The sequence below is a fragment of the Oryx dammah genome, unplaced genomic scaffold, assembly GCF_014754425.2.
Source record: "Oryx dammah isolate SB20612 unplaced genomic scaffold, SCBI_Odam_1.1 HiC_scaffold_23, whole genome shotgun sequence".
Taxonomy (NCBI): Eukaryota; Metazoa; Chordata; class Mammalia; order Artiodactyla; family Bovidae; genus Oryx; species Oryx dammah.
This window is the reverse complement of record NW_024070207.1, coordinates 73,679,807-73,690,521: the sequence shown is the minus strand read 5'-3', so window position 1 is coordinate 73,690,521 and position 10,715 is coordinate 73,679,807.

Genomic DNA, 10,715 nt, shown 5'->3' with positions numbered 1-10,715 from the left:
TGGAGACCTGATTCCTCTTCCAGGCCCTCCTGGGCAAAGCTGGGGCCTAAGCTTTGGGGGAAGTGCAGGGGTGGGGCTGGGGACAGTTTAACTCTCCAACCCCTTAGCAGCCCTTACTAACTCACTGGTAATCTGTTTATGTGTTTATTTGCAAGATTGGTTTCTGCTTCAGTGAGGGGAAGTTTGGCTCCCTGCCCTCAGTCCCCTAGTTCTGAGTTAAACTCCTCTACAGGGCGAGCTGCCTGCTCCCTGCCCCATTTGGCTGACTTTCCCCTGCCCGCTCTGTGCCTTTGGCCCCTGGCTGGTGGACTAAGAAATTCTGGAGGGCTGGTCCTCTGGGACAGGCCAGGGTTCTGGTTCCCTACAGACCCCAGACATCTGGGGTGGGGGTGGGGCAGGCCTGGGCAGAAACTCAGGCTCCATAGGAACCCTGAGAAAATCAAACTGAAATCCTGCCCAGGGAAATTTGCAGTTGTCCAACAAGAGCTTCACTTTAATACATGTGGTAATTTTTTGTTGTTGTTCTTATTCAGACTGCAGCAGCTGCAGAGGGAGAGGCCCCCAAGGAGGGCAATGAGGTTGGGGCAGAGTGGCAGGGTGGGGAGAAGGTAAAGCCTGGGTTGCCACCGAAGGGCAGAGTTTAGTATGGGGGAAAGGGTGAGAGAGGTACAGGCAGTTGGGATATAAGAGAGGAAATCCTCAGGAATGCAGAACTGCGGCTGGAGGGAGGGAAGAAGGGGAGGTATAGCAGCAGCCAAGGGCGGGGTGAAGGCCTGATTAGGATGGCACATGGTGTGGATGGTGGAGATGGGGCAGAGTAGGGAGGGCAGGAGAGAATCACCCTTTTACTGTTGATGATGATGGTCTATTACCATAACTCAGCATGTGAAATATTTTTCTACTGCAAAACTGGAGAGAGAAAATTCTGGAAGGTCATTCCCAAGGATAGGAGAGGGGCACCTGAATGAATCATCAGAGAAACCCTGGGGAAGTAGGTGGAGTTTGTAACCTGAACTGGGAAAGGCCTGAGAATTCATTGGGCTCGAGATCTGTCAATCCTCTCTCCTCTGCCAACAGACTGGGAACTGGAGGTGTTGCTCAGGTGAGACGTTGAAACACAGTGAGCACTGTAATAGGGGGGAGGGGAGTGAGTTTTGAAACGGGAAGAGACAGAGAGTCTGCTACTGACCTTTGAAGGGCCCTGACCTGAAGTCATAGAACTAGAAAAGACCTTGTGATCGTCTGATCTAATCTTTTAATCTTACACTTACAGAACTGGAACTCAGAAAAGCAAAGTGATTTGGCCAAGGTCACAAATTTGCATTAGTGAACTGGGCAGATGGACGGGCTTCAGAAAGAGGCCACACAGGTCACTAGAGAGAGTGGCCCCAGATGTTAGCCTAGACAAGGTCTGCAAATACTCGATGCCATTTAACCACCACAAATACAGCTGGCCCTCCATGTTGGCAGATTCTACATCTGAGAATTCAACCAGCCACAGATTGAAAATATATATTTTTAAATTCTTTGTTGTTGTTGTTCAGTTGCTTAGTCATGTCCGACTCTTCATGATCCCATGGACTGCAGCACACCAGGCTTCCCTATCCTTCACCATCTTTTGAAGCTTGCTCAAACTCATATCCATTGAGTCGGTGATGCCATCCAACCATCTCATCCTCAAAAATCAAAACTTGAATTTGCCTTGCTCTGGCAGCTATTTCCATAGCATTTGCATTATATTTACAGCTATTTTCATAGAATTTATATAGTATTAGATATTATAAGTAATCTAGAGATGATTTTGGAGAAGGCAATGGCACCCCACTCCAGTATTCTTGCCTAGAGAATCCCAGGGATGGGGGAGCCTGGTGGGCTGCCGTCTATGGGGTCGCACAGAGTTGGACATGACTGAAGCGACTTAGCAGTAGCAGCAAAGTTGATTTAAAGTATAAAGCATGATATGCATAGATTATATGCAGATACAATGCCATTTTGTGTAAGTGACTTCAGCATCCATGGACTTTGGTATTCATGGCAGTCCTGGATACCAGAGGGATGACTGTATGTAGTGCCTTATATCCATTCCTGTTCCCATGGTGGACATTACTAACTGTTCACTGTACCCCAACTTCAGTGCTGACTCAACCTGAAAGTCCTTCTTAAACTGAGCACTCTAGGCAACATTGACACAGAAATGAAAGCAGTTTGTAATTTCAGACTTAGCATAACAGCTGTGTGTCACAAAAGGATAGAAGTAGTTCTAATGTCTAATCGATTAGATGTCTTTATCTAAGGCTCTTTGCATGCATGTATGTTAACTCCTTTCAATCATATCCGATGCTTTGCAACCATATGCACTGTAGCCCGCCAGGTTCCTCTGTCCATGGGATTCTCCAGGCAAGAATACTGGAGTGGGCTGTCATGCCCTCCTGCAGGGAATCTTCCCAACCCAGGGATTGAACCTGCATCTCTAATGTCTCATGCATTGGCAGGCAGATTATTTACCACTAGCACCACCTGGGAAGCCCAGACTGCAACCAAAAGAAGGAAGAGTTGCCCTCAGGAAGGAAAGAAAGCAGGACATCTCTGTCAACCTAAAGAGTAGAAGCTTGAGACCCTTCCTCACAAAGGCACTACGAGCCATGAGACTCAGCTCCAATGACTGATGCCCAAGCTTTGTTGCTTTGGGTCTCCCATTATCAAACCCCCCAGACAGATAAGTTGATTGGACCAACTTGGAACAAATTTTTAAACCCTGGAACAGTAAGTGATTGGAGGGAAGACAGAGTCATATAGCGCAAGGCAGACTTTGCCATTAGGCCTGTGAATTGGGACATGCCTAGAGTTGCTTTCAGCTACTCATCAAAAGTGACTTACACAATGAGGAAAATTCACTGTCTTACCAATACCATGTTTAGGAATATGGAGTTCTGGGGTTGGTTAATGCACCATCAAGGACCCAGCATATTTCCAACTGTTAGCAAAAAAAGTGGGGAAACAGCTATTGTCTAGACAATCAGCAAATAACTATCACAGGCATGTTGTTGTTGCTCAGCCGCTAAGTCCTGTCCAACTCTTTTAAACCCGAAGGACTGCAGCCAGGCTTCCCTGTCTTTCACTATCTCCCAGAGTTTGCTCAAAGTAATGGCCATTGAGTCAGGGATATTATCTAACGATCTCATCCTCTGCCACTCCCTTCTTTTCTTGCCCTCAATCTTTCCCAGCATTGATCTTTTCCAATGAGTCAGCTTTTTGCACCAGGTGGCCAAAGTACTGGAGCTTCAGTTTCAGCATAAGTTCAGCTCAGTCACTCAGTTGTGTCCAACTCTTTGTGACTGCATGAACTGCAGCTGTCAGGCCTCCCTGTTCATCACCAACTCCCAGAGCTTGCTCAGACTCATATCCATCAAGTCGGTGATGCCATCCAACCATCCAACCATCTCCTCCTCTGTCATCCCCTTCTCCTCCCACCTTCAATCTTTCCCAGCAACAGAGTCTCTTCCAATGAGTCGGCTCTTCTCGTCAAGTGGCCAAAGTATTGGAGCTTCAGCTTCAACATCAGTCCTTCCAATGAATATTCAGGATTGATTTATTTTAGGATTGACTGGTTGGATCTCTTTGCTCTCCATGGATTCTCAAGAGGCTTCTCCAATACCACAGTTCAAAAGCATCAATTCTTCGGCATCCAGCCTTCTTTATGGTCCAATTCTCACATCCATAGATGACTACGGGAAAGTAATGTCTCTACTTTTTAATATGCTGTCTAGGTTAGTCACAGATTTTCTTCCAAGGAGCAAGTGTCTTTTAATTTCATGGCTGCAGTCACCATCTGCAGTGATTTTGGAGCCCAAAAAACTAAAGTCTGTCACTGTTTCCATTGTTTCCCCATCTATTTGCCATGAAGTGATGGGACCAGATGCCATGATCTTCATTTTTTGAATGTTGAATTTTAAGCCAGTTTTTCACTCTCCTCTTCCAATTTCATCAAGAGACCCTTTAGTTCCTCATCGCTTTCTGCCATAAGGGTGGTGTCATCTGCATATCTGAGGTTATTGATATTTCTCCCGGCAATCTTGATTCCAGTTTGTGCTTCATCAAGCCCTGCATTTCACATTATGTCCAGAATCACTGCAGATGGTGACTGCAGCCATGAAATTAAAAGATGCTTACTCCTTGGAAGGAAAGTTATGACCAATCTAGATAGCATATTCAAAAGCAGAGACATTACTTTGCTGACTAAGGTCCGTCTAGTCAAGGCTATGGTTTTTCCTGTGGTCATGTACGGATGTGAGAGTTGGACTGTGAAGAAGGCTGAGCGCCCAAGAATTGATGCTTTTGAACTGTGGTGTTGGAGAAGACTCTTGAGAGTCCCTTGGACTGCAAGGAGATCCAACCAGTCCATTCTGAAGGAGATCAACCCTGGGATTTCTTTGGAAGGAATGATGCTAAAGCTGAAACTCCAGTACTTTGGCCACCTCATGAGAAGAGTTGACTCATTGGAAAAAACTCTGATGCTGGGAGGGATTGGGGGCAGGAGGAGAAGGGGACGACCGAGGATGAGATGGCTGGATAGCATCACGGACTCAATGGACGTGAGTCTGAGTGAACTCCAGGAGATGGTGATGGACAGGGAGGCCTGGAGTGCTGCGATTCATGGGGTCACAAAGAGTCGGACACGACTGAGCGACTGAACTGAACTGAACTGAACTGAACTGAACTCTGAATACAAATTAAATAAGCAAGGTGACAATATACAGCTTTCATGTACTCCTTTCCCAATTTGGAACCAGTCTGTTGTTCCATGTCCAGTTCTAACTGTTGCTTCTTGACCTGCATACAGATTTCTCAGGAGGCAAGTAAGGTGGTCTTTTATTCCCATCTCTTGAAGAATTTCCCACAGTTTATTATGATCCACACAGTTAAAGGCCTTACTGTAGTCAATGAAGCAGAAGTAGATGTTTTTCTGGAATTCTCTTGCTTTTTCTATGATCCAACAGATGTTGGCAATTTGATCTCTGGTTCCTCTGCCTTTTCTAAATCCAGCTTGAATATCTGGAAGTTCATAGTTCATGTACTGTTGAAGCCTAGCTCAGAGAATTTTGAGCATTACTTTGCCAGTGTGTGAGACAGGTGCAATTGTGTGGTAGTTTGAACATTTTTTGGCATTGCGTTTCTTTGGGATTGGAATAAAAACTGACCTTTTCCAGTCCTGTGGCCATTGCTGAATTTTCCAAATGTGCTGGCATATTGAGTGCAGCATTTTGACAGCATCATCTTTTAGGATTTGAAATAGTTCAGCTGGAATTCCATCACCTTCGCTAGCTTTGTTCGTAGTGATGTTTCCTAAGGCCCACTTGACTTCACATTCCAGGATGTCTGGCTCTAGGTGACTGATCACACCATCGTGATTATCTGGGTCATGAAGATCTTTTTTGTATAGTTCTGTGTATTCTTGCCACCTCTTCTTAATATCTTCTGCTTCTGTTATATCCATACCATTTCTGTCCTTTATTGAGCCCATCTTTACATGAAATGTTTCCTTGATATCTCTAATTTTCTTGAAGAGATCTTTAGTCTTTCCCATTCTCTTGTTTTCCTCTATTTCTTTGCATTGATCACTGAGGAAGGCTTTCTTATCTCTCCTTGCTGTTCTTTGGAACTCTGCATTCAAATGAGTATATCTCTTTTTTTCTCCTTTGCCTTTCACTTCTCTTCTTTTCACAGCTATTTGTAAGGCCTCCTCAGACAATCATTTTGCCTTTTTTCATTTCTTTTTCTTGGAGATGGTCTTGATCACTGCCTCCTGTACAATGTCATAAACCTCCATCCATAGTTCTCCAGGCACTCTGTCTATCAGTTCTAATGCCTTGAATCTATTTGTCATTTCCACTGTATAGTTGTAAGGGATTTGATTAAGATCATACCTGAATGGTCTAGTTGTTTTCCCTATTTTCTTCAATTTAAGTTTGAATTTTGCAATTGGAGCCACAGTCAGCTCCCGGTCTTTTATTCTTTTCTTTTTTTTCTGACTGTATAGAGCTTCTCCATCTTTGGCTGCAAAGAATATAATCAATCTGATTTCAGTGTTGACCATCTGGTAATGTCCATTTGTAGAGTCGTCTCTTGTATTGTTGGAAGAGGGTGTTTTCTATGACCAGTGCATTTTCTTGGCAAAACTCTGTTAGTCTTTGCCCTGCTTCATTTGTATTCCAAGGCCAAATTTGCCTGTTACTCCAGGTGTTTCTTGACTTCCTACTTTTGCATTCCAGTCCCCTTTAATGAAAAGGACATCTTTTGGGGGCGTTAGTTCTAGAAGTTCTTGTAGGTCTTCATAGAACTGTTCAACTTTAGCTTCTTAAACATTACTGGTTGGGGCATAGACTTGGATTACTGTGATATTGCATGATTTGCCTTGGAAATGAACAGAGATCATTCTGTCATTTATGAGATTGCATCCAAGTACTGCATTTCGGACATTTTGTTGACAGTGATGGCTACTTCATTTATTCTAAGGGATTCTTGCTATAGTAGTAGATATAAGGTCATCTGATTTATATTCACCCATTCCAGTCCGTTTTAGTTCCCTGATTCCTAAAATGTCGATATTCACTCTTGTCATCTCCTGTTTCACCACTTACGATTTACCTTGATTATAGACCTAACATTCCAGGTTCTTATGCAATAATGTTCTTTATAGCATCAGGCTTTACTTCCATCACCAGTCACATCCACACCTGGGTACTGTTTTTGCTTTGGCTCTGTCTCTTCATTGTTTCTGGAGTTATTTCTCCATTCTTCTCCAGTAGCATATTGAGTACCTACTGACTTAGGGAGTTCATCTTTCAGTGTCTTATCTTTTTGTCTTTTCATGCTGTTCATGGGGTTCTCAAGGCAAGAAGACTGAAGTGGTTTGCCATTCCCTTCTCCAGTTCTGACGTTTTCTCCACCATGACCTGTCCATCTTGCGTGCCCGACACAGCATGGCTCATGGTCTCATTGAGTTAGACAAGGCTGTGGTCCATGTAATCGGTTTGATTAGTTTTCTGTTACTGTGGTTTTCATTCTGTCTGCCCTCTGAGGGATAAGGATAAGAGGCTTATGGCTGGGAGAGACTGACTGAGGGGGAAACTGGGTCTTGTTCTAATGGGTGGGGCCATGCTCAGTAAATCTTTAATCCAATTTCTTGTTGATTGGAGGAGCTGTGTTTCTTCCCTGTCGTTTGACCTGAGGCCAAACTATCCTGGCGGTAGTGAAGAGAATGGTGACCTCCTTCAAAAGGTCCCATGCATGCACTGCTGCACTCAGTGCCCCCGACCCTGCAGCAGGCCACCCCCAGCCCATATCTCTGCTAGAGACTCCTGGACACTCACGGGCAAGCCTGGGTCAGTCTCTTGTGGGTCCCTGCTCCTTTCTCCTGGGTCCTGGTGCACACCAGGTTTTGTTTGTGCCCTCCAAGAGTCTGTTTCCCCAGTCCTGTGTGAGTTCTGTGGCTCTCTGGTGGGGTAATGGTGACCTCCTCCAGGAGGGCTTATGCCATACCCAGGTCTGCTGCACCGAGAGCCTCCGCCCCTGTGGCAGGCCACTGCTGAGCCATACCTCTGCAGGAGACACTCAAACACTCCAAGACAGGTCTGGGTCAGTCTCTGTGGGGTCTCCTGGTACACACAAGGTTTTGTTTGAGCTTTTTGAGCATCTCTGGCCAGTATGGGGTTTTATTCTAAACATTATTTTGCCCCTCCTACTGTCTTGCTGGGACTTCTCCTTTGCCCTTGGATGTGGTGTATCTTTTTTTTTGGTGGGATCCAACTTTTTCCTGTCAATGATTGTTCAGCAGAGAATGGTAACTTTAGAGCTCTCGCAGGAGAAAATGAGTGCATGTCCTTCTACTCCACCATCTTGTAGACAGAGACATGCTTCAGGAAAACCAAAAGGGACCAAGGGAAACATGTTGAGGTGAAGGTAAGCTTTTCAGAGACCAGAGCCATAGAGATCTCTAAGAAGAGTTACAGAAACCCCTTCAAGGCCTCCTGAGGTGCTAGGAAGGGCTTTTGAGGGCTAGATAATTGTTTTCCTAATGCATGAGACCAGGACCCAAGATAGTTCTCTCAGGGGTCAGCAAAATGACTCAGGACAAATATAATGTTTCCCAGGACAAGGAAGTCATCTGGAAATGTTCCCCACTTCACCCCCTGTCCAAAGCTAAATTAACAAAGCAGTTTCTGGAAAAGACAGAGAATCCCATCAGCCCTAATGGTGGCACCAACCCAAACTTTCCAGGCAATGAGTCTGAGTAGCATGGTTGAGACAGGATTGAGGCCAAGACTAGGAATAGGAATTGAGTGCCCTATATACTGTGCCAGCCAAGCACATCAGTGGAGAGAACTGAGCTCCATTAGGAAAAAGAATCAGTCTTCTGTAAACTGATTTATTTCTAAGGTTTTGGAATTTTAAAAAATTTTCTTGTGTTGCCCTCAATTTCTGAGGAAATTTTCTTTTGCAAACTCCCATCCTGTCTCAGATCAGTTCAAGTGAAAAGGCATTTGGCCACAGATGCGTCAAGACAGCTAGGAAGATGATCAAGCTCCCAAGCAGGAGGAATGGAGGTGGCTGTGCTGAGCCACTTGAGGTCTTGGGATGAGAAGATGGAGCTGAGGTAGATCAAGAGATGTCATTTCTATGAGATTAAGGTCCTTTCCAGACATATCCCTCATGGAGAGGGAATGAACATGACTGTGGTCTGTGTATAGGGCACTATTTGAACACTTTGGATCTGAAGGCAAGAGGAGCTGATGAGGATTTAGGCTGGGGTCCTTCTGAGGAAAGACTATACCTAAGGGAGTTTCAACTCTTTACTCTTTCTCACCTTTGCCTCTGCCTTGAATATGTATGTGAATGTGAAAATGAAAGTTGCTCAGTTGTGTCCAACTCTTCGTGACCCCATGGGCTGGCTACACAGTCCATGGAATTCTCCAGGCCAGAATACTGGAGTGGGTAGCCTTTCCCTTCAACAGGGGATCTTTCCAACCCAAGGATAGAACCCAGGTCTCCCACATTGCAGGCAGATACTTTACCAGCTGAGCCACAAGGGAAGTCCAAGAATACTGGAGTGGGTAGTGTATCCCTTCTCCAGTGGATCTTCCCAACCCAGGAATCGAACCTGGGTCTCCTGCACTGCAGGCAGATTCTTTACCAACTGAGATATCAGGGAAGCCCATATGTGAATATGCACGTTACCAAATCTCAAAGAGCCCCAGTTTGTCTCATTTTTAAGGTAGAGATACCAAGTAGGGATGCTGAGAGGATTAAATGAAATAATTTGTCAAATGTTTAACATTCTTAGTCCAGAGCAAGTGGTCAAAGAGTCAATAAAATCAATAAAACATATTTCCTTTTTTTTTTTTTTTTTTACTTACTTCAGTGTGTGTGTGTATATGTTTGTGCCAGACACTGGATACTCTGCTAGGGGTTGAGTATTCAGAGATTAAATTATACAGTCCCCTTGCCCTTGAATATCTTGCAGTCTATAACAGAGTTAAGGAAACATCATTTACAATGAAGTCTCTAGTAAGGGTATATATGCATAGGTTGAGGAATAATATGGATAAAGTGAATCCAAGGTCTACTTGAGGAATTCTGAGATGACTTTACAGAGGAAGTAGCATTTAATCTAGGCTCTGAAGGATAAAGAATTTGTTCAGTGTGCAAGCATGGAGAGAATCTTCAAGGTAGAGGAAACAGTACTTTTATTTATTTTTTTTATTTTATTATTTTTTTTGAAACAGTACTTTTAAAGCACAGAGGTATGGGAGGGCATATTTAACTCAGTGTTGTTGGAACTTTATGTGTTACTGTAATAGGCAAAGAAGGTAAATTTAATCTTATAGTCTGGAATATGTTACTGAATAATTTTGAGGAGGAAAGCGGCTTATAACATTAGCAGTGATATTTTAGGATGATTTGGGGGGGTAGTGAAATTAGAGATTAGACAAAAGAGTACTATTTGGGGCAAGATTGGACTTTAACTGGAGCGTTGGCAAATGGAGATGAAGAAGAGGAGGTGGATTGGACAGTTATTGAGAAAACAGAACTTGGTGATGAATCCATTGTGGAGAATGAGGGAGGAGAGGCACCTAGTATATGTCTGGTGTCTGGGCAGCTGGGTTAAATGATGGAAACATGCACTGGGATAGGCAACATGAGAGGAAGATGGATCACAGCGTGGGGCAGGGAAGAGATGATGAGCTCTATTTTGGAATGTCAGGTTGAAGAGCCTAGGGGATGTTCGAGTAGAGATGTTCACAGTCAGCACAGGAGTGAAATATGAGCTAGAAATGGAAATTTAGAAAATAGCAGCAGCAGTTAAGAGAAGAAGAGGAACAGTGACATTAAAAGGTAGACAGAAATCCTTTGGAAGACAGTCTGGTAGTTCTTCAAAAGGTTAAACATGGAGTTACCATTTGACCCAGCAATTCTGCCTCTAGCTATATACTCAAGAGGAATGAAAACATATGTCCACACAAAAACTTGTACACAAGTGTTCCTAGCAGCACTATTCACAACAGTCAAAAGTTCTGAAACATCCATCAATGGATAAATGGATAAACCAATTGTGGCATATGCATACAATGGAATATTGTTCACTCATAAAAAGGAATGAAGAATTCACACATACTTTGACAGTGATGCCAAAGGAAAGAAGCCCGACACAAAAAACC